The sequence below is a fragment of the Hyaena hyaena genome, unplaced genomic scaffold (genome assembly GCF_003009895.1).
Source record: "Hyaena hyaena isolate Hyena2069 unplaced genomic scaffold, ASM300989v1 scaffold_12, whole genome shotgun sequence".
Taxonomy (NCBI): Eukaryota; Metazoa; Chordata; class Mammalia; order Carnivora; family Hyaenidae; genus Hyaena; species Hyaena hyaena.
In genome coordinates this window covers 6,852,001-6,876,247 of record NW_024080644.1, presented here as the reverse complement: position 1 = coordinate 6,876,247, position 24,247 = coordinate 6,852,001, and positions in this window count along the sequence as shown.

Here is a 24,247-nt window from a genome sequence, read left to right as displayed (position 1 = left end):
GGTCAACTTTTTTTAATAAGATTGAGGTTATTTGTATCTAGAGGGCATCCATGACATGTTCAAGGTTATTCAGCTAATTAGTTACAGAGCTGGGATTAGACCTTTCCTGCCAATTCAGTTTTGTGTCCTTCCTTTCTGGGTCAGTAGGAATTGGTCTTTTTGCAAAGTTGCATGCAATCGTGCTATTTGAGGAGTACAATTATCCAGATATACAGAATGAAGAAAATATTTTCTGTGAGTGTTTTCTTCGTTTCTCCCAGGAAAATATAGTTACAATTAACCACGTGTATTGAAAATATGGAATTAAGAACAGGAAAAAAGTGGTTCAGGTGACTATAAGAATGCCTCACAATGACAAGTGTCTGCTCTCTCTCAGAGAATTTCATTTCTCTGGTTACAACATCTAAACTTGAAAATTAATGAATTTCTTCTTTTTTCCAGCTTTACTGAGATATAACTGGCAAAAAATTGTGTAAATTTAAGGTGTACAGTGTGATGATTTGATATATGTATATATTGCAAAATAATTACCACAATAAGGATAACATGGTTACAATTGTGTGTATGTGTGTGTGTGTATATATAAAACTTTTATGATTTAACCTCTTACCAACTTAAACACATTTTTTAAATGTTTATTTTTGAGAGAAAGACACAATGCAAGCCAGAGAGGGGCAGAGTGGGAGACAGAATCTGAAGCAGCCTCCAGTCTCTGAGCTGTTAGCACAAAGCCTGACGCAGGGTTCAAACCCACTAACTGTGAGATCCTAACCCGGGCCAAAGTTGGACACTTAACCCACTGAGCCACCCAGGTGCCCCTACTTTCTTGGAAACTTTTAAATGTACAGCACACTATTAATTATAGTCACTATGCTGTATGTTACTTCCTCAGGACTTGTTCATCTTATAACCTACAACATTCCTTATTGCATTTGCACTCTTTTGCACATCTGATTTTATTTCAAGAAAAGTAGAGAAAAATAATTACATTAGACTACAGATTACAGTCTCCTGAATAAATTCTCTGATATAAGCAAAAAAAGAATTATTTTTAGTGTTGTTATGTAATAAATAAGAGACCATATTCAAAATGAACAAGCTAGATAAATTAATTTTAAGAGAAATGGAGGAATAATTTCCTCTGTCCTTTAAGGGCCTTCTAGCTGGATGAAAAATCAAACTGAATTGAGACAGATTAACAGGAGAAAATCAAATTTAATAGCATACATACTTATAGGGAATCCACACAGATATGATAATATCAAAGACAATGAAGCAATGGAAGTTCCTATGGCTAAGGAGAGGGGTAGAGGTCTTAGGATACAAGGGAGAGAAAGCCCATTAGCAGGATGGTGAGAGGAGATGTTTGGAAAACAAAGTTTGCCCTATTAGGCTGGTAAGTTTCTTAGATAAAGAGGACTCTCTGTTAATAGCCCTCTTCCTGGTAAAAGGAGGCAGTTGAGGGGGAAGTAAGAAACTTTTCCTGCATCTGCTGGGTTTGGATTGCTTTTAACTCAAAATAATGTTCATGCCAAAGTGGCCCATCTTGGGATGACCTGTCCTTGGCCTCTACAACACCCATCTGTGTAAGATGTAGAATTAAATAGAATTGAACGGAGACTGATTTATTGATATCTGAATAAAAGTTGGCTAATCATGCCTGGGATACTGTTTGTAATTTATATTAAAGAAAGATATTCGGGATATGTTTTTCTCTTTTTTTTAACATTCATTTTTGACAGAGAGAGAGAGAGAGAGGAAGCACGAGAAGGGGAGGGGCAGAGAGATGAGGACAAAGGATCTGTGCTGATAGTAGAGAGCCCAGTGTGGGCTTGAACCCATGAACCAACCCATGAACCGTGAGGTCATGACCTGAGCTGAAGTCAGACCCTCAACTGACTGAGCCACCCAGGTGGCCCAGTTCTCTCCTTTTAAGTAGACTCTCATGGCTTGATAGTCATTTGCTTGGGTAGACAACCTTCAGTTCAGGCTTCTTTCAGCCACACACAGGAACACTAAAAATTGCGATAATATTATAATCGCTGAGTCTAATTGCTTATGGATACTATCTTTGGGAGTGAAAAGAACTGAATTTTAAATTAAAATAAGGATTCCAAGATAATTCAAGTAAAAGGATGATTTCTTGTTTTCTCAAGCCTCGGCTTTGTTGATCTGATGCATTTTGTCCTCTAATTACTATTGAAAATTTTCCATCATTGGCATTGATCACTCAGCTGTATTTGTACTAAAAAAAAGTTTTTTATTCCCTAAAAATGCATGCATGGCTGCTTAGGAAATATGCTATGTGCAAATTATATAAAAATATTATTTATTTCCTGGAGTAACTGAACTGAAGATAATTGTGTATCTTAATTAATGAAATTCTAATAAACTTTATCCTATGGAAGCAGACTGCCAAATGAATTATATTACAAACAAATATCAATTTGAGAAGAAGGTAATGAAACTAGGAACAACATGACCTTGCAAATAAATTATTTATCTCTACATTGTTTTCCTATTTTCAATTTCTCCCATTTCACTTCTTATCTAAGATATTTATATTCTTAGGATTAATTTATACATGATCCATTTAAAAATTGGTTGCCTACTTAAAGATGTCTGTTTTAATAGTCTCTCAGGCATGCAGTTGATAGTGTTTTAAAGTAGTGGGGCACTTAAACGTTATATTTCTTCTTCAAAGCTGAATTTGATACCCTTTGGTTTTCTAGTTATTTGCATCCCTGTCACAATCCCATTCAGCTACAAGATTCTGCACTGTGGAGCCAAACCCCAAATTTCCAGCCTTTGTTTTCACTGATCTCTTTAGACATTTTGTGTCAGAAGTTGAGTCTCACAAGATCCCCAGGTGATGTGTATGCTCATGAGAGTTTGAGAAGCCCTGCTCTCAAAGAATGGTCCCACTGCATTTAGATGGATCTTGTTAAGTGCCTGGTGTTGAGGACCAAGAATTCCTGCCCTCTCAGGGATCATTCTAGCCAGGCTAAAAGTTAAATTGACATGAGACAGATTAATAGAAGAAAATCAAATTTAATATCATACCTGTGGAGAATCTGTTACCAGACTTAAACTTATCTGTGCACCTGATATGCAGTATGCTAATGTCTGAGGCTGAAGCAAAGAAAACTTTATTATCAGAAAGGCAGCCCAACAAGAAGGCAGGGAATCATTCCCAAAGCTGCCTTGCTTTGCTGAGCCTAGGGACAGCTGGGAGACCTAAATCTAACTGACTCCATTTTAGAAAAAGCCTCCATCTTGAGGGTGAGCTGGGCCCAAACCCAGTCCCAGGAAAAACCGCAGGAAGTACTTAGGCAGTCTCAGCCTGCCCTTAGTTACTTCCCTAGCAACAGCAACAGCCAATCAGTTTAAAAGAGGTGCCTATGTCCCAAGACGTTCTTGTTGGCAGTTTATGGTCAGGCCAGATGGGCAGAGCCAAACGGGTACTGACAAGACAGCCTGTGCCAAAAGTCAACCTATCAGGAGGCTGCCAAGCTGGAATGCCTCGAATTCCACTGTAACTGCAATAAAAGCCCTGAGACCCTGAGTTCGGGGCTCCATACCATCACCGCTGTTGCTCAGATAAACTTTAACTCTGCTAATAACACTAACTCCAGGAAGACCCCCAATTTAGATTCTGCTGTGTAGTTAAGGGAGTGGCAGAAGTTTCTCTTGAGCCCACAGAGCCTCCATTACCTTTGGCTCAAAATAATTGCGTGCCAAAGTGGCACATTCTGGGGAGACTGTCCTGAACCCCTTCACTGGTGAGTGTCGGACAAAGGGTTAGTTTTCTTTTTTTTTTATTTTTTAATTTTTATTTATTTATTTATTTACTTATTTATTTTATAGTTTATTGTCAGGTTGGTTTCCATATAACACCCAGTGCTCATCCCCACAAGTGTCCTCCTCCATGCCCATCTCCCCCCTTCCCCTCTCCCCCACACCCATCAGCCCTCAGTTTGTTCTCAGCATTCAAGAGTCTCTCATGGTTTGCCTCCCTCCCTCTCCCTGACTATTTTTCCCCTTTTTCTCCCGCTTCATCCTCTGTTAACTTCCTCCTAATCCACCTATATGTGCAAACATATGGTATCTGTCCTTCTCTGCCTGACTTATTTCACTCAGCATAACACAGAAGGTTAGTTTTCTGATATGTGTTGCCTCATATAGTCTATACCACATCCTTACTCTCATTCCATTTTTTAAGATATAGGAATTTTTAAAAAATTTATTATGGAAAATATAAAATACATACAACTTTAGAGACAAAACTAACAATAGGTCTCCCCTGTATCCTCCCCCAAGATTCAGTAGTGCAGGCCCAAACATTTTTCATGTTTATTTTGAATCAAATCCCAATCATCACATCATTTTATCCTTAAACAGTTCAGTGTTTCTAAAATAAACAGACTGCTGGGTGTTATATGGAAACCAACTTGACAATAAACTATTAAAAAAATAAAATAAAATAAACAGACTCTCTTTTTTTTTTTTTTGACACAGCCATGATGCCATTATTACTAAAAATATTTTTTAAATTATTCTTTACTATCATCAAACATGCAGGCAGTGTTCATATTTCCCTAATTGTCTCCTAATAGTGTTTTGTGTGTTTGTTGCCATTTCCAAGTACTTTTGTTTCAATTAGCATCTCAATAAGGTTCATCCATTATGGTTGTATATCTTTTGACTATCTCTCTCTGTAATATTGTGATTTCTAAGTGTTAAAAAACAAAATTCTGCTGAGTAAATGTAAAGATCTAATTGGCTTTATTCAATGATTCAGGAGTCAGGCAGCATCCCATTAGTAAATAGGCAACCAAAGGAGCTGTACAAAATAGAAGGATTTTATAGGCTTATAATATAAGGATATTATACTGGGTGGGACAAGGAGGTTAATTAGCAAAAGAAAAGAAAGGATTATTTTTTTAATTTAATGTTTATTTATTTTGGAGAAGGCGAGAGAGAGAGAGAGACAGAACTTGAGCAGGGAAGGGGCAGAGAGAAAGAGGGAGACACAAAAGCAGGCTCCATGCTCTGAGCTGTCAGCACAGAGCCCAGTGAGGAGCTCCTACTCACGAACTGTGAGATCATGACCTGAGCCAAAGTCAGATGCTCAACTGAGCCACCCAGGTGCCCCAAGAAAGGATTATTTCTGTTAAGGTTACCTTCCCAAAGAAGAAGGCAGGGCATTTTATCTGATAGATATACTCAGTAGTGCTGACCAGGGCTGATTGGTTTAAAATTCTACTTCTGGGAGAGATTGAAACTGCAATTAAATTTTGGTTTGTTGTACTGGATGGCAAGTGACTCCACCTGGGGCCTGTTATTTTTTTTTTCTTTTTTAAATAACAAATATATATTGAGTCATTGGGATGATCAAAATATATTTATCATATATAGTTGGTCTTTGCCCACTGTTCCTGGATCATAACTCCCAAATCACTTGGAACTTTCCGGTCTGTAAGAGCTATGGGAGTATCTTTTGCCCTAATATTTGGTCTCTTGTCATTAGTTCCTGAAATCACTTCAGAGCCATAAAGGTGAATGGGTGTCATTATTCATAACAAGCCCTTTTCCACCACAACTGGATTTATGTTAATGAGGTGACTTTAAGAAAGTGCCTAAGGATGGGAACTGGTTCAAGGACTACCACCCACATATTAGAGGTTTGGAAACTTCAGTCCTACATCCCTGACCCCAAGGAAGGGGAGAGGGGCTGGAGGTTGAAAAATCTCACCAATGTAATGTAGCTTCCATAAAAAAATTAAAAATTTAAAAAAAAAGAAGAATGGGGTTTGGAGAACTTCCGGGCTGGTGAACACGTGGAGATGTGGGGAGAGTGGTGCACCTGGAAAGAACATGGAAGCTCCCTGCCCTGTCCCTATACCTTGCCCTATGCATCTCTTCTATCTGGCTGTTCTTCACTTGATCTTAGCCAAAAGGCTGAGAAGCGATGTCTATCTGGCTGTTCTTGAGTTCTATCCTTTTATAATAAACCAGTGATCTAGTAAGTAAATTGTTTCTCTGAGTTCTGTGAGGTGCCCTTGTGGTAGAGCCCCTCCCTACAGAATGTGGTGAAAACCTCAAGAGCAAGAAAAGCAACGTGGCTATGTGCATGTATGTGACATCCCTCACGACCCTGTAACATAGATCACCCATTCAGACTATATGTATGTTACCATGTATGGGAGACAAAAAAGTAGAAATTGTATAAAAGACTACACTTTGCTGTGCTTGGGACTCACTTCTTCAGGTACAAACCCACTGAGCTTATGCCGGCAAGAATAAAGTTGCTTCCTGCAAGGAAAAGCCTCTCTGTGCAAACCTCGGTCCTGTTACCTCTAGCAAATTAATCAAACCTAATCAGGGTGGGTTATTGGAACCTCAAATCTATAGTTGGTCAGTCAGAAGTACAGGTGATGACCTGGGCTTTTGACTGGCATCTGTAGTGTGTGTGTGTGTGTGTGTGTGTGTGTGTGTGTACGCGCATGTGCATGTATAGGGCAAGATTGTGTACGACTAAGCCTTTAACCTGTGGGATCTGATGCTATGTCCAGGTAGATAGTGTCAGTTAAATTGTAGGACACCCAGCTGCTTGGTAGTGTGGGGGAACTCCCCCGCCTACACACACACATTGAAATTGGGTGCAAAGACTCTAAATACTCTCCCTAACTCTCATTTAATCTCTAGGTTCTTATAAATGAACATATTGTTATTGCACTTTACAAATGAGGAAACTGTAGCTCAGTAATTAAGTAAATTTGTCCGAGGCTAACTAGCTAGTAAATGGCTGTACCAGAATTGAAACCAGGCCTGTCCACCTCCACTGATTCTCTGTATCATGTTACTGTCCTTACACTGTCCCGTTTTATTTCTTCATTCTCATTTAGCTCATTGACTTCTTGCATTCCTACTCGTTCTAAAAGATTTTTCATATTCACACATGTCAACTTGGAAAGCCCAAAATTTACACTCCAGTCCCTTGAAGAGTCAGATATACCCCTAAACAATAAGTTACTGAATGAGTAAAAACAATTAGTCTTTTTGCTTTCTTGATTGTACACTAATTTTAAGGTTGCATTCTTTCAAAGACTATGTGTAGCTAGGGGCGCCCGGGTGGCTTAGTCGGTTAAGCGTCCGACTTTCGCTCAGGTCATGATCTCACGGTTCGTGGGTTCGAGCCCCGCGTCGGGCTCTGTGCTGACTGCCAGCTCAGAGCCTGGAGGCTGTTTCAGAGTCTGTGACTCCCTCTCTCTCTGACCCTCCCCTGTTCATGCTGTCTCTCTCTCTCTCCTAGAAATAAATAAATAAAACGTTAAAAAAAAAAAAAGAAAAACGTTTAAAAAAAAAAGAAAGATTATGTGTAGCTATAAAGATCAATTGTTGTCGATGCCATCCTATGAGTTTCCGAATCTGTTTCTGTGTTCTGGCTATATGCAAAGTTTCCTCCACACTATCCTAGGGCTATAGTTATGTCTTCCCTTTTCTACCCATTCAGGATCTATGTCGCACAACATATGGATGTTATTGTACTATCCTTAGTCATCCTTGGCAACCATTTAGTTCTGTCTTTAATATGGAAACAGTTTTGTTTTATGACCTAACACAATTTTTATGAACTTAAAAAATTTTTGTCATTACATTATATATTGTGGAACTAATATACCTTGTGCAAAGAATAAGTATGATGCCCTTGCCTTTCACCTTCCTTCCAATAAATTCTTTAAGTCTAGTAGAATAAGTTAGAGTATGTATACATTATATTTCATTTACAATGCTAAGGCATGGGGCTATTCTGCATAGTCACCTAACCATCCTCATAGTAAGCTTTTCCAGTATACGACAGGGTTTTGGAAAGCACCCTTTTAACTTTATTATACCACCATGTATGTAATATAGCAACATATTATCAACTAAAAATGTTGATTATGGTGCTCTTTTAAAACTTTAATATTCAGTCTTGAGATTAATATTGTAACTTGATATGCAAAATATTTATTCAGCAAAACTTTCCATTTCTCAAATGATTCAGAAGCCACTATACTTTCATAATCTGTGTATTACAATTTAACCTGGAATTCTATGTTCTATTTTCTTGATCAGCAACCACTAATAAATTAAGTATTAAGTGGTAAAGTTGTGACCAAGTGTTCGCTACTGCCCTTTACATACACTTCCCTTAGCTTAACCAACCTTTAGTCAGGATTTTCTCTATCCTACGGGCTCCTTAATTTTGGCTTGCCCCCCAGTTTGATTAAACATTCAAATACAGAACATCCAACACTTTAGCATCTCATCCTGACAGGTAGCTGACCACAGTGAGAAACAGCTCTGATCATGCAATCTGCTCACTCCCTCTCATTTGCTCAATTTCCCTTCAGAAGTTCCTGCCAGCCCTGTTTATCTCATCCTTTAGAAGAAAAACATTTTTGGGGCACCTTTGTGGCTCAGTCGGTTAAGCATCTGACTTCTGCTAAGGTCATGATCTCACGGTTCATAGGTTTGAGCCCCGCATCAGGCTCTGTGCTGAACGTTTGCTTAGAGCCTGGAGCCTGCTTCGGATTCTTTGTCTCCTCTCTCTGCCCTTCCTCCCCCTCACACTCTGTCTCACTCTGTCTCTCAAAAATAAATAAATGTAAAAATAATTTATTTAAAGAAAAGCATTTTTAAATTTGATTTTGAGTTATATTCAGATCCTAACATTCTCCCTATTTCAGTACTGTTTTTGAATAAAGTCTCTCCTTATCTAGGTCCAGATTTGTTTTTGACACTTGTTAGTTTCTCTCACTTGGTGTGTTTCTTCACATTTGTTTCTATTTACTTCGCCTTCTAAGGCATAAGCATAATGGTCACTACCATTCTTGAGTATGTTTGTGTTTCTTTAAAAGAAGCATTTGGGGGCACCTGGGTGGCTCTGTTGGTTGGGTGACCGACTTCGGCTCAGGTCATGATCTCACAGTTCATGGGTTTGAGCCCCTCGTCGGGCTCTGTGCTGACAGCTCACTCAGAGCCTGGAGCCTGTTTCAGATTCTGTGTCTCCCTCTCTCTGACCCTCCCCTGCTCACACTGTCTCTCTCTCTCTCTCTCTCTCTCTCTCTCAGAATAAATTAAAAAAAAATTTTTTTTAAAGAGAAGCATTTGACTAGAAGTCATATTTGATATCCATGAAATGCCTCCTGTTTAAATCTTTATTCACTGAATTAGAACCAACAGAAATGTGTTACCCATTTATTTTACCCTGTTTAATGAAGTTATAACTGCAGTTTTATGTTTCATATCTCCCAAGTCCATGCTAGATAACAAGGACAAGGACATAAATGATCACTGAAGTCATGAACGTTTTTGCTTCCCCTAGTATTTACTAAGGAAGGCCTAGGTCTCTTTAGAATGCAAGTTCCTTTAAATCCTGAATGTGGAGCTCAAATTGCTACTGACTAATGGAGCCAAGGAAAAAGCTTTGGCTTTTGCAGCACAACAGATGTCGGATATGAAGTATGAGCAAAGGTTGGTGACAGGCCTATGGAGAGCAGTAGTGTCAGAGTGGTCATTGCCCTTCTGAGGGTGACCAAGTTCCTGGTAGGAATGGAGGACAGATGATGCACTTAAATTACTTTCTCTTGAAATATGTACACAGCTGTCACTACTTAATCAGTACCAATATTTTTCATAGAAAAAGTTGGGGTTTGCACTGAAGGCTTTTTCCACCCTGGAAAGATAGATCAGGTTGGTGTGTGTGTGTGTATGTGTGTGTGTGTGTGTGTGTGTGTGTTTTAACCTCGCTAAATAATATATTTGAAATAAAGTGCTCTGCTGTGTGATCTTAGGCATTATAGTGTAGCCATTATTTCACAGGCGTTCTCAATTCTGGCTGCACATTAGAGTGCTCTGGAGAACTTAAAATAATAACATGCCCAGTCTCTACCCCCAAACAATTAAATATGAATCTCTGCAAGGGGGTGGGTGGGAAAATGTTTTAAAAGTTGCCCAGGATATTCTACTGTGCAACCAGAGAGGATGGTCTCCGTGATCAGATTACCAGGCTGAAAAGCCAGACTCTTAACACTTAGGTGTCTGACTGTGAGCTGGTTACTTAAAATGCCTGAAGCCTCAATTTTTGCATCCGTATTATGAGACAGGGGACATTCATGAAAACTAAATGAAATAATTATGTAAAGTGCAAGCACAGGAGCTGGTATATAGCAAGTGTTCTCTATATGTATGGCATTACCTGCTACCACTGTTACTATTACTGTACACTCTGTTATAGCTTGAACTTTATTTTATAATTTAAGTAAGGCACACCCTAGTCTCCACAAAGCTGCCAAAGTGATTCTTCTAAAATATAAACCTGCTCATATTGCACCTCTACTGGCTTTCCAGCCCATGAAGGAATAAAAAAGCAGCATTCTTAGTATGGTCTTCATGACCCTCTTGGTCAGTCCCATCCCCTTCCCTGGTTTCTAGCATCTCCACTGAAGCCCATTCACTCATGTCTCTCCCTGAGCACGGGCCTCTTTACTCTTTTGCAAATACGCCAGGCATACACCCCAATGGCCCATGCACGGTCTCTCCTGCTTTTCTCTAGATATTAGAGACTGCTTGCCTTAATTACTTCAGTTCTGCTAGAATGCCACCAAAGAATTCTGCTTTGCCAACTGAGTTTTTTTTTACATCTCATACTTCTATCAGCCACTCTCTAAACCCTAAATTTTCTTCAACTTTCTTTATAGATAGCATTTGTCTCCTGAAAGTAATATATTTATTTGTTTACTCTTTGTCTCCAGCAAGGAAATTTATGAGAAGATATTTGTTTAGTTAACTCATACCACCAGTGCCCAGAAAAGTGTGCTGTGACCATGGCAGTCACTAAACTTGTGTTCTTTAGGGGAAGAAATAACCATTTTTTTCATCTGTGTGTTTAATGTTAGCTTTAAATTACACATATTACAACATATCCCTTGGCATTGTAGGGATAATTTCTTTTGTATTTGTGAGAATGCTAGAATCAATACAGAAGGAAAAAAAAAGCCTTCCCAATAATTAGTGATGTCCTGGTCCTTTTAAGGCGTCCTGGTCCAGCTCCCACATAGAGCAAGGAGACTGCTTGGGATTCTCTCTTTCCCTCTCTCTCTGCCCCTACCCTCCTTATGCTCTCTCTTTCTCTCTCTCTCAAAATAAATAAATAAACATTTTAAAAAAGATGTTCTGAAATTTTAAGTTTGTTTTGGCACCAAAACATCAAGGCCTGAGGTTCTGATGCCCTCTTGACCCATCCATACTGTATTTTATAAGTATTTGGTGGCTGTGTGCAGCTTATCTCAAAAAGCCTACTTCTACTACAGAACAGTGAATCTGGGAAGGTTTATGTTCAACTTTTGGTACACTATTATAATAAAAATTTTCATTGATGGGCCATTTCAAACTTCAAGCCTATATTAGGGTGCTACTTCTCATTTTAAATTTATTTTCTTCCTTATGCTTTTCAAGAGATTTTATCGACACGAATAACGGCTGTAGTAGGTAGGTTTTGTACAAGGACCAACTTTCTATGATGAATGCACGTAGTACAAATTTTTCTTCCTTTTCTTGTGGCTCTTTGCTTGGAACCTGGTACATACATTGCATTAATTAATACATTTATTGCATTCATAAAGTTATGTTTTGTATTGATTTACTTTTATATTTAACTTTATTGCCCACTAGGTTGTGAATTCCTAGAAATCTAAAAATCTTTTCTTATGTATTTTTTGTCTGTTTCTCAATGTTTTGCACATGATATATGCTGTGTCATTGTTGAATTTAATTGAACAAACTGAACAAAAAATAGTATTTTTAACCTGCTTGACTCACACTTGGAAGGCTGGACTTATCTCCATTGAGCCGTTTTTGATAGAACTTCTTTGTACTAGATTATGTCTAGAGAAGCATATGCATGGAGGTATAATGAGTAATGACTGAAAGAAGTAAGTGTCTAACCTAGATAAGAAAAATTTTGGACAGGAGGTGGGAACTGATTGTTTTTATATATTCACAAAACTAATATTAGTAAAAGAGAGAGAACTCACTCTGTACTGCTAATAAGTCTATATCTGATGGGTAGATGCTAAGGAGCATAAGTTTCAACTCAAGGAAGAACATTTTCTCCATGTTATTCATCAGTATAATGGTTTCCTCCCAAGGCAATGAATTCTTCAATACTGAAAACATTAGAGCAGGGGACATTAAGCATCTCTCATCTCAATAAAGGGTGATTCCACTGGTTCTGTAAACAGATGTGTTTGTTTTATCCTTGACTAAATAAGAAGTTGGCTAAAGAAATGATCAAACTCAATCTCTTGGTGAATCTTTCCCCAAATATAAAGTCTAAATACATAATGCCATATTTCATGGTTTGGAAGTAAAAGTTAAGATAATTACATTTTTATTTTACTCTGTTTATTTGCAGTCTTTTATGCTCTTTAACACCTCAAAGATGAAGAAGACTAAGTTTATTTTATACATAACAGAACTGAGCCTTCCAGGATATTTTGATATCCCCAAGAAAGTCAACATTCCTCAGATTCTGGAAATTCAACCTGCATTGACTCAATCTCAAGAAGTTAAACTTCCAATAAAACAGATTATCAGTACATGTCTACTGCATTATCTAGCACTGTCGCAAATACTGCACAGTATTAAAAAAGAGATTATCCTTACTAATAAGATTTTCATAATATAATTGAGTAGAGGTTCAGCTACATGTATACCAAATACTGAATGATATTTTACCCTATATATAAGCAACATATTATATCACAGTAATCTAAATGATGTACTGAATTTGGGTGCTAAATACTGGTACTGAAATTTGCAGACTTGTCTTTGTTAAAGACAAAGTTACTGACAAAGACAGTAAGTGCACTTTGAGAAAGGTGAGCTCTTGCTTTTTCAGTGACTTGATTACAGAAATTGTGCTGGAATTGAGGCTCAGGCTAGCTCTAAATTAAAGGAGGGATATTGATGGCAAAAGCATATCAGAAGACAACAATGTGTAATTTATGAGTAATTTATCTGTGATCTGGACTAGACCTTGTATTTTCTAAGTACTTACTCAAGAGACCTCTGGTGCTCCTTGTTCTGTTTTTGTGATCAAGAAGAAATAAGCCAGATTTAATATGGATGTTGATGCACTTATATTATTAAATACAAGTGATAAGATATAAACAAGGTAGCTAAATATTTTGAACTATTCAAAATTACCTTTCTTTTTTCTTATAGTTTCTTCCAAACTGCTGCATCATAATAGGAATCTAATTTCTTCTCTAGGGCTATTCCTAGAATGTATAGTATAGCCAGTATATATGGATTCTAAATTATTTTTTTGCTAAATTTGTTTTTGTTTAATTTTCATTAATTATTTATGTTAACCATAATATAATCTTAAAGTCTAAAAGAGGGAGGGCTACAAATTGTAAGTTATAGAGTACGCTGTTCATGTGAGAAGTGGGATCACAGATTCAAATGCTTAGTGGCCAAGTAGATTTTTACAAAATGTTAGAATTAAGTCTAGTATAAGCAGTAGGGGTGCTTTATGGGCAAATAGCAAATTAGAAGGTATATGTTTGGACTGAATATTCAAATTTAAAGAAAAATTTGAAACTTGAGCCAGCCGAACAACGTGTCCAAATTTGGCTCACCAGATGCCAATTTGGGATCCCCCATCTTCAGCTGGTTTTTGTTTGTTTTGTTTTTATTTTTGTTTTGATCCTTATTACCTTCAGATTTTAAATATGCTATTTTTTTTTCTTTTCCTTTTTCTTTTTTAAGTTTCTATTTAAATTCTAGTTAGTTAACATACAGTGTTATATTAGTTTCAGGTATACAATATAGTTATTCAACAATTACATACATCACTCTGTGCTCATCACAAGTGCACTCCTTAATCCCCATCATCTGTTTCAGCCATCATCCCACCTACCTCTCCTCTGGTAACCATCAGTTTGTTCTCTATAGTTAAGAGTCTGTTTCTTGGTTTGCCTCTCTCTCTTTCTTTTTTTCCCCTTTGCTCATTTGTTTCGTTTCTTAAATTCCACATATGTATGAAATCATATGGTATTTGTCTTTCTCCGACTGACTTATTTTACTTAGCATAATACTCTCTAGCTCCATCCATGTTGTTACAAATGACAAGATTTCTCTCTTTTTATAGCTGAGTGATATTCCATTGTAGGTATACCACATCAGCATGATACATCACATTAATAAAAGAAAAGAACCATATGATTATTTCAGTAGATGCAGAAAAACATTTGACAAAGTACAACATCCATTCATGATAAAATCCCTCGACAAAGTAGGTTTAAGGTGAACATACCTCAACATAATAGAGACCGTATATTTAAAAAAACCACAGCTAGTATCATCATAAATGGGGAAAAATTGAGAGATTTTCCTCAATAGTCAGGAACAAGACAAGGATGTCCACTCTCACCACTTTTATTCGACATAGTACTGGAAGTCCTGGCCACAGCAATCAGACAACAAAAAGAAATAAAAGGCATCCAGATCACTAAGGAAGAGGTAAAACTTACACTGTTTACAGATAACATGCTACTTTATATTAGAAAACCTAAAAGACTCCACCAAAGAACTCCTAGACTTGATAAATAAATTCAAAAGTCCCAGGATACAAAATCCATATACAGAAATCTGTTGCATTTCTATACACCAATAATGAAGCAACAGAAAGAGAAATTAAGAAATCAATCCCATTTACAATTGCACCCAAAATAATAAGCTACCTAGGAATAAATCTAATCAAAAAGGTAACACCTGTACTCTAAAAACTATAAAACATTGATGAAAAAATTGAAGGTGACACAAACAAATGGAAAGACATTCCATGCTCATGGATTGGAAGAACAAATACTGTTAAAAGGTTTCTACTTCCCAAAGTAATCTACCCATTTAATGCAGTCCCTATCAAAATACCAACGGCATTGTTCACAGAGCCAGAACAAATAATCCTAAAATTTATGGAACCACAAAAGACTCCAAATAGCCAAAACAGTCTTGAAAAAGAAAATAAAAGCTGGAAGCATCACAATTCTGAACTTCGAGTTATATTACAAAGCTGTAGTAATCAAAACAATATGGTACTAGCACAAAAATAGACACATAGATTAGTGGAACAGAATAGAAAACCCAGAAATGAACCCACAATTATATGGTCAATTAATCTTTGACAAACAATTGATTAATCTTTGATTGATTAATCAAAGACAAAGGAGGCAAGAGTGTACAATGGAAAAGAGACAGTCTCTTCAATAAGTGGTGCTGGGAAAACTGGACAGCAACATACAAAAGAATGAAACTGAACCACTCTCTTTTACCATACAAAAAAATAAACAAAATTGATTAAAGACTAAATGTGACAGGAAACCATACATGTGCTATTAAAATTTTAAGTGAGTTTTTTTGGACAACTTTATAATCCCATTTAAAGCAAATGGAGAAAGATTTGTGTATTTCAAACCTAGAGAATTGTCAGTACAAACCATTCACTAATTCAGCCATTCATTGAACAACATTATTGAACATCAATTCTCTTGGGCAAAATGATGAAATTCCAATAGTTTTCCCTTGGAGGTCTCACAGATAAGTAACTCTTATAATACAATGGGCTAAGCCCTATTAAGGGAGAGTCATTTATATGGAATGTGTTAACAAATAAAACTAATAAATAATACAGCTGATTATATAGAACAGCTCAAATTTTAAAGAGTTACATGTTGAGAATTTAAAATATAACTACAGATAGATAGAACTGACTTAACATGAAACTTAAAATATAAGTTTGCTAAACATTAATGAAACCTGTGGTGTATTAAGATAGTTTTGAATTTTAAATCAAGGTGAAATGATTTCTATTTAAAAATCTATTACTCTGATATTTTTAAGTACAAGTTCCTTTGTATCTGTTGTCAATTATGCATGCAACTAAAAGAACTATTGTGAAAATTTAAATAAATAGAGCAAAAAATAATTTTTTAATTAAAAAATATTTTTTTAATTTAAAAACTTGAAAATGCAATTGGTCTTCTAGACTCCAAGTCTGACTTGTGGTACATGTCTCAAATAGAGTATACTCAAGATTAAGGAATGAGCCCAGAAATATCTACCTGACTAGGATAACAGAGATTCCTATATATAGAAGTAAAAGTTGTGGAAAATATCCTAGTAAATAATTTACTCTAATTGTGGATAAAATTGGTGAACGTGTTGAATATTTCCAGATGACCTTTAGTGTCTTCTTAAAAAATGAAGTCATCAGGGGTGCCTGGGTGGCTCAATTGATTAAGTGTCTGACTTCAGCTCAGGTCATGATCTCACAGTTCATGGGTTTGAGCCCCACTTTGGGGTCTGTGCTGACAGTTCAGAGCCTGGAGCCTGCTTCAGATTCTGTGTATCCTTCTCTTTCTGCCCCTCCCCTGCTCGCACTCTCTCTCTCCCAAAAATAAATCAACATTAAAAAAATTTTTAATGAAGTCATCAATATAAAGTAACTAGGGAGAGGTATAGCTTTGGAAATTATGTCTTTAATGATTAGTGCTTTAGATATATGATAAACATTTAATTTGAAGCTGAATAATAAGAATGCCCGGGTGTTCAATTTAGCACAGCCCAAAGTCAAGGGCAGCTGTGAACATTCGAAGCATATTTCCAATTGCATCACCCAAATCTCTCTACTCTAATTGCAGTTATTATCTGACACTGTAGGTAAGATCTGAGGCATTCATTATTCATTCATTCATTCACTTAACAAATATTTATTGAGTGTCTCCTGTGCTCCAGATTGTACTCTAAGCACTCAGTTTACATCAGAGATCAAAACAAAGATCCCTGCACTACAGATCTTAGAGTCTGGCAGGGGATACAGACAATAAACAGTATAGATAATAAAAGATAAGTTTTCTTGTGTATGATAAGTGATAGAGGCCATAGGGAAAAGAAAGGGAGCAGGGTAAGGGTCATAGAAAGCACCAGGGAGTGAGCATTGTTAACAGTATAATATAGAATAGTAAGGAGAGATTACCTTAGAATGAGAACTGAGAAAAGATTTGAAGAGATGGAAGGAGTTGGGAGTTAGATAATCTGGCAGAATATTCTTCCAGCAAGAGGAAACGGCTGCTGTGAAATCATCAGGGTAGATTTTCCAAGGAGGCCTATGTGGCTTAAGTGGAATGAGCAAAAAGGGAGGAAGGTAGGAGAAAGGGTTAGAAGGATAACAGAACACTTGGCCCTTGTAGGGACATTGAGGTTTTTGTAAGGACTTATGCTTTTCTCCTGAATGAAATAAGGAGCTGTTGCATGGTTCTGAGATCATGAAGAAATGGGGTGTCCACCAATTAATATATATAGGTGATTACTTAAAAAAATTAACTGTGTTAGGGGCACCTGGATGGCTCAGTTGGTTGGACAGCTGACTTCAGCTCAGGTCATGATCTCACGGCTCAAAGGCTTGTGGGTTCATGCCACGTTGGGCTCTGTGCTGACAGCTCAGAGCCTGGAGCCTGCTTCAGATTCAGTGTCTCCCTCTCTCTCTGCCCCTTCCCTGCTAGTGCTCTGTCTCTCTGTCTCAAAAATAAACATTAAAAAATTTTTTTAATGTAAAAATTTAACTGGTTTGACTTAAACTGCTATCTTCTGCTTTATTGAGAGGTACATTGTTTGAAAATGATCTCATGATCCAATAATTACAAAGATGCAATCTACATTTAAAAAATAAAAAGTAGAACCCTCAGCCCCATGTCTGTTCCACAGAAGTAGAACAGGATGGGACAGGCAGTTGTCAGATGTGGAACACTCCCAAGCACAATCAAGGTTTGTACACATCATTGTTGCCAAGAGTATATTAACCACTTGTAGACTAGGGCTAGGAAAATACAAATTTAAGAAAGTGATACCCCACTGTCTTCTAAGACTCTTGGGATACTCATTGGCTGAGAATAGGTATTTTTATGACAGAAACCAGAAGCTGCGTGTGAGTGAAAAACAGATAATTCAGCCAGACTTCTCAGTAGCAAGTAGTGGTGAAACTTCTTGATTGTGATGAAAGATGGACAAACATATGCAAGGGAACCAGAATGGTGGATAAGGAGGCAGGAATAAGTATAAGGCTCACTGGTAGTGGGCCTCTACCCATGACTAAACGGTTGTTAAAAGATTTCTGCAGCTTAATATGCATATAACTAAGTGAGTAAAAAGACCACAAACTAACCACTTGGCCTTCAAAATTCTGATTGATGAGAACAATCAGAAAATAGGCAAGAGTACTCTATATGAGGCGTTACCCAGAGAGGCCATCTTTAATATAAAAGGGTTTCCTTCAAATAAGAGATGGGATCATTTGCAGGCACAGTTATGCCCTCCTAGGTATCTTAGTGTGTTCTGAATAGAAGATATGCATGGCAGTCTTTTAATAGCAAACATAATTTTGTTGTCTCATAGCTGTACAGAATGGATTTTGTGTACCACTATTGGAAGAGTGTGACCTAAAACTCATCATCACAATAAATAGTTTCTTCCTATTTATATTTATAATTCATTTCTACTTTTCCTGAGACAACAATAAAAGTTCGACACTAGCCTTGGCACTGACATGGGATGTGATCATGACAGGACACAAAAAGGAACTTCAGGTGTCACAGGACAACTGTTCCATGCCTTCTAGTAAAAGCTGGCTCTTCTCAGAAAAGGTGGAGCTCAGTGCGCTGCTGGGGTTGTAGCTGTTTTCTGGAGTTGAGTGTTTGATGGAATATAAATGAGACTTTTTTGTCCAATTCCTGGTCAGGACCAGATATACTTGTCAAAGGCATGGCCATTCCCATCTCTCATCCGTCAATTGAGAGCCTTGAAATGTATGTCTTTTTTCTAACTGAGCCTACGAAGAAAGATTGGCTAACACAGCCAATCCTCTAGTGAGGGAAGGAAAACATTCAGACTGAGAGCCATGTGGACTTGCATTCCATGACCAGGTCCTGTATAAGTCACATAGGTTGGAATTGCTTGGGTTAATATAATTTGGATGCTCATTCTGGGTTAGACCTTGTTCACCCATGTTGTAATCTCTCATGTTCTGGAACCTTAAAGACAAATCACATTTGCAAGTGTCTGACACCTTTAGAAATGTTCCAGGGAACTTGTTCTTAAGGTAGATGAAGCACAGAAGCTCACAGTTGAGGAGATTTAGGATGCATTAAGAGTTTAGTGGTCTTATTTTTCTCAGCCCAGTGATTTGGACTCATTCCATAGTCTTATCATCATTATGGTGTATCGACACCACACACACTGTATACTGTGATATGGGGAGAGCTGTAACTATAGCTAACTATAAGTTGCAGGACATATTAGCTCCTTCATGTATGACTTTTTATGTGAGCCCATGTAAAATCCCATATAGCTGAAGTAAAGTAGATATTCCTCATTACTGAGCTCCACAGAACAAAGGACATCAAAAGATTACAGAGATAAGAATGTATCTGAGGGGCAACTGGAATTTGCTAGGCTTAGAGATCTTCATATATACTCAACAGAGAGAACCCAGAAGGGCAAGCAACATGGAGCTTTTTTTTTTTTTTTTTTTTTTTTGACATTGCCTTCCACTGTACAGTTCCTGGAGACATAGCTTCATTGAACTTTCTGTGAGAAAAGAAAAGACACGTTGCTATGGACACGTTGAAGAACTCTTCTTAAGTGTTGAAGTTGCAATGAGTAGGCAGCCTTTTATTTCTGGAAACTTGATGTCAAAGCCCCCTTCCACTCTCTCAAAGGAAGAGTATGGAAAAAATGGAGCATGGTCCCAGCAACACAGCTATTCCAATAACTGAAGGGCTGTAATTTTCTCTCTGGGAACCAGCTTCAGTATGGTACACTTTCTTACAAACAGTAGCTTGAATGATCACATCACAAGTAACCTCTATTAAATACAGTCTTTTAAACCAACTGCAATCTTAAGATAATTTTTGATAACGGCTCTCAGAATTAGTTTAATAAAAGGTAATATATTATCATTGACTTTTTGTAGAATATGCACAATTTCTTTTTCAGTCTGTTTTTATGTAGGATAGATTGAAGTCTTTTTTAGAATTCTAGCCAATTTCCTCTTTGCTTTCTCATTTTCTCTTAGAATGGATAGGGAACTGCTCTTCAAGTTGTACTCTAGAAAGAAGCTGTCACCCTGAATATACAATGAACATCTCAGCTCAGATCATGTATAACAACTAAAGCTAGGACAGAGCTCATTGGAAAGTCTTTTTATTTTTATTTTTTAAGTCTATTTTTATACTTTGAGAGAGAGAGTGAGAGAGAGAGCATGGGAAGAGCAGAGAGAGGGAGAAGAGAGAATCCCAAGCAGGCTCTGCACTGTCAGTGGGGAGCCCTATGCAGGGCTCAATCCCAAGAACTGTGAGAGATCCTGACCTGAGATGAAATCAAGAGTCAGATACTTGGGGAACCTGGGTAGCTCAGTTGGTTGGGCATCTGACTTAAGCCCACGTCGTGATCTCGCGGTTTGTAGGTTCAAGCCGCATGGCAGGCTCTGTGCTGACAGCTCAGAGCCTGGAGCCTGCTTTGGATTCTGTGTCTCCCTTTCTCTGCCCCTACCCCATTCATGCTCCATTTCTCTCTCTCTTTCAAAAATAAGTAAATATTTAAAAAATTTTTTAAAAAGAAAGAAAGAGATACTTGACTGACCTAGCTACCCAGGCATCCTGGAAAATCTTTATCTACAAGGTACAAGATTAGTTCACAGTAAAGTCAGGCTGGGTAGGTTTGCCTTCAGGCAAATCTTACAAAAACTGTGTACAGTTATATACCAACACATGAACCTTTGCCATTCTTTCTTCACACTGGTATGTTTTGGACCTTGATATAAACTTTGTAGGGTATTCTTATGCCTTTCTGCATGCCCACTTTCAAGAGGCCTCTGGGACTGCCTAGAAATTGGACAGACATTGGGAGCCCTGTCTTTGCAGGATGCCTGGCATGTGAATGAGCAAACCTCCAAGCCATAGCCTTGTCAAATTAGTCCAACAGTAAGTGAGGTGCAGCGACTACAATGAGTAGGACTGGAAAATAACAAGATACTGAATCAATAAGCTTTTGACTTTGGTCCAGCCGGCAAGAGACTCTGCGTGGTGTCAATGGCACAGCAGCTGGTCTTGGCTGCAGCTGAGGCATGTGTTGCTCTTCTAGACTTATGGGCATGAAAATTCATGGGAACACTTCTGGGTTTGCAGTTTATGTTTCTCCCTAGCTGAGCTAGTTCTCATTTCAGGTAGTTTGCATGAGATGCAATGTTTAAATACTTAGAAATCTTGAAAATCTAGAATGTGAACTCTGTGCATATTCTAAATTCTTCTGTTATCTTCTTGAAGATTTCCATGTCATCTAATCTCTATGTGTTGCTTCAGTATCCTTTAGCTTATTTCCATGAGAGAGATTTGTATCTTGACTTTTCTCAGTTTATTTTGAACAAGGCGGGACTGGTTGCCTGCCATGAGAGCAGATGGCAAACCCTGCATACATGTCCAGCTTCTAACTATCCTGACCTTCCCAAAGTGGATCTGGCATTCTCTATCTCAGACTACAGCTTTTCAGTCTTGTACTCTTTGGTCATCCCAGAAACAAGAGCTTGAAAATACTCCTGGATGTCTTTCTCATTGCTGATCCAATGCATGATTGTTGTAATCTAACCTTCCCTCCAGGCAACCTTCTGTTAGCTGCCAAATCTTTTTAATGTTTGTTTGTTTGTTTGTTTTTAAAGTTTTTTTTTTAATTTCTTAACATTTATTTATTTTTGAGAGACAGAAACAGAGTGTGAGTGGAGGAGGGGGCTGAGAGACAGGGAGACACAGAATCCAAAGCAGGCTCCACGTTCTGAGCTGTCAGCACAGAACCCAATGTGGGGTTCGAATTCACGAACCAGAAGATCATGACCTGAGCTGAAGTCAGATGCTTAACCAACCAAGCCACCCAGGTGCCCTGGGCATCCAGCTCTTGATCTGAGTCATGAGGTCAAGTCCCATGTTGGGTATGGAGATTACTTAAGATAATAATAACAATAACAATAACAACAACAATAATAATAAAATAATAAACTCTTAAGGAAAAAAAAACAGGATTGCATCATGAGGCAGGAAAAATAGGATTTTTAGAAACAACTGGTTGAACCTTCAGACAGCCCAAGATCCCAGGGGAAAAACCCCCCACAAAGATACATATCAGTAGTAAAAGATGGCCCTGCAGGAATTCTTAGACGAGACCATGCTTGGCTTACAAAGGCTGATTTCGAGAAAGCTTAACAACAAAGAATTTGTGGAAATGGCCTTGCACAAAAGTGACTTCATGAAATAGGAAATCTTTGAATCCAAGAAAGAATTGTTCAGGAAAGAATTGGCTCAGTGCAAGGATAATTTTGCCAAGGCTTCAAAGGAACACAGGCCTCATTCATGCAGACAGAACTTCAAAACAAATAGGAAATGAGCTCGAGGTCCTCATGATGAAGCAAGGAGGTTAAATTCCAGGTGCCACTTTAGAACATCACCAAGAGATTTCTAAAATAATATCTGAACTTGAGAAGAAAGTCTTGCTTTATGAAGAGGAATGGGTTGAATGTGACGCCTCCAGTGTCTTAGAAGCAAAAAAGTAAAATGCAAAAAATGAAGGTTGTGATTCAAATCCAACAGCTTATCCTGCAGAAAGAAATATTAAAGTTAAAAGAGAAATTATAAAAGTCAAAACAAGACTGTCATGATAAAATGGAGGAGGCAGAAGATGTGGTAAAAGGTATTTATTTGAAAGATAAAGCACATGGGGCACCTGGGTGGTTCAGTCAGTTAAGCGTCCAACTTTGGCTCAGGTCATGATCTCATGGTTTGTGGGTTGGAGCCCCACATAGGGCTTTGCACTGACAGTTACCTCAGAGCCTGGAGCGTGCTTCAGATTCTGTGTCTCCCTGTCTCTCTGCCCCTCCCCTACTCATGCTCTGTCTCTCTCTGTCTCTCTGTCTCTCTCCATCTCTCTCTCTCAAAAATAAATAAAACATTTGGGCGCCTGGGTAGCTCAGTTGGTTAAGCGTCCAGCTTCACCTCAGGTCATGATCTCATAGTTCGTGGTTTCAAGCCCCGCGTCAGGCTGTGTGTATGTGTGTGTCTCTCTCAAAAATAAATAAAACATTTGGGCGCCTGGGTAGCTCAGTTGGTTAAGCGTCCAGCTTCACCTCAGGTCATGATCTCATAGTTCGTGGTTTCAAGCCCCGCGTCAGGCTGTGTGTATGTGTGTGTCTCTCTCAAAAATAAATAAACATTAAAAAAAAAAAAAAAAAGAGCTGCATGCTGTACCAACTGAGTAAGCCAGATGCCCCACAATCCTAGTTTTTTAGTCTTTTCAATCTAGGTGTGGCTCTTCATGTTCTTGGCAAATGTCAATGTATCCTCAAGTTTCTTGAGATTATTTTAATCAGCTATTTATTCTTCATATATTCACTTTCTTCATTTAAATTTTTTATTTCTTTTTCTGGGTTTGGGTTTCTATGATATTAAGTGAACAACAAAAGGAATGTAGAGTCTGTAAATTCTGGTAACTTCCTGCTCAGTTCAATTTCTCTTGTTCTAGTCTTCATATTCTTTCATAAAGCTTCACTTTGCAAGCTTTTTTTCTAAATTCTGCTGCACATCCTCATGTGTGGTTAATATATTTATTGGACTGCATCATGCTCCTCAGAGATCCTTCAGAGATCCACATATATATACATATTTGATCTTCATTCACTTTCTGGCCCAGAGCTCCTAAAACCCTTGGAATTTCCTAAGTGATAAGAATGACAATGGTGTCTTTTGTTATGTTAATAGATGAAATTTGGACCACATCTATGGCTGACTGCCTATAGAACCTATCATGAACAGAGGGTTAGAATTTTCATTTCTACCCCTTGACCTCAGAGGAGGGGAGGGAGGTCAAATTCAGGCCAGTGGCCGATAATTTAGTCAATCATGCCTATGCCATGAAGACTTCATACAAAACCTAAAAGGACAGGGTTCAGAGAGCTTTCAGACTGGCGAACATACAGAGATTTGGGAAGAGTGGTAAACCTGGAAAGGACATGGAAGTTCCACATCCTTTCTAGAGCTATTGTTTTCAACTTTGGTGCATTGGAATCACCTGGAGAGGTTTATTTTTATTTTTTATT